This window comes from Phoenix dactylifera, chromosome 11 (genome assembly GCF_009389715.1).
Source record: "Phoenix dactylifera cultivar Barhee BC4 chromosome 11, palm_55x_up_171113_PBpolish2nd_filt_p, whole genome shotgun sequence".
Taxonomy (NCBI): Eukaryota; Viridiplantae; Streptophyta; class Magnoliopsida; order Arecales; family Arecaceae; genus Phoenix; species Phoenix dactylifera.
The window spans coordinates 4592845-4594055 of NC_052402.1; positions in this window are offsets into that span (position 1 = coordinate 4592845).

Consider the following 1211-nt stretch of genomic DNA (forward strand, 5'->3'; position numbering starts at 1 on the left):
GGGTTTTCGGAAGAGGACAAAGAGAATACAGTGCCCTAGATAGCTCACGGGTCCCCCTTTTAACAGTGGGGTCCCGTCGTTGGGTCGACCCTAGATTTTTCTTGGGTCGACTCAACGTTGGGTCGACCCCATTCTGGGTTGGGTCGACCCTAGTTCAGAAATTTTTCTTTCTCTTCCTTTTCCCTTTTTAAAAATTTTCCTTTCTTCCAATCCTTACAAATTCTTACTGGGACAAAGATACATGAGTAAGGAATCTATAGATGACTAGTTTGACTAATGTTTCATGGGTTTTTAGAAATGGAAGGAGAGTATCATGATACAGCTTGCTCCTTTTTATATCTTCTCAATAAAAAGGATCACATATGCCTAATTTCCTCCTAAGCGTGCAAAATCTATCTTCACTCAAAGGTTTTGTGAATATGTCAGCTAATTGTTTTTCAGTACATACATGCTCAATACATATGTTTCCATTTTGCACATGATCTCGAATAAAATGATATCTTATTTCAATGTGTTTGACTTTAGAGTGCTGAACCGGATTTTTAGTAAGGTTGATGGCACTAGTATTATCACACTTTATAGGAATGTTATCTAGTTTAACTCCATAGTCCTCTAGTTGTTGCTTAAGCCATAGTACTTGAGCACAACAACTGCCGGCAGCTATATATTCAGCTTCAGTCGTTGACAGTGCTACTGAATTCTGCTTTTTGCTAAACCATGATACTAAGTTATTTCCTAAAAATTGACATGTTCCACTAGTGCTCTTCCTATCTAATTTGCATCCAGCAAAATCTGCATCTGAGTAGGCAAGCAAATCTAGACAAGAGTCTCTTGAGTACCATAATCCTATGTTTGTAGTTCCTCTTAAATATCTAAGGATTCTTTTAACAGCACTTAAATGTGACTCCTTAGGATCTGATTGGTATCTAGCACATATTCCCACACTAAACACGATGTCTGGTCTACTAGCAGTAAGGTAGAGCAAGGATCCAATTAATCCTCTATAAAGCTTAATATCAATACTTTTTCCTTTCTCATCTTTGTCTAGCTTACGAGTAGGATTCATTGGGGTGCCTACTTCCTTGTGATTTTCATTCCCAAACTTCTTTAATATTTCCTTTGTATACTTAGTTTGATGAATGAAGATACCTTCTTTAGTTTGTTTGATTTGTAACCCGAGAAAGAAATTTAGTTCTCCCATTAAACTCATC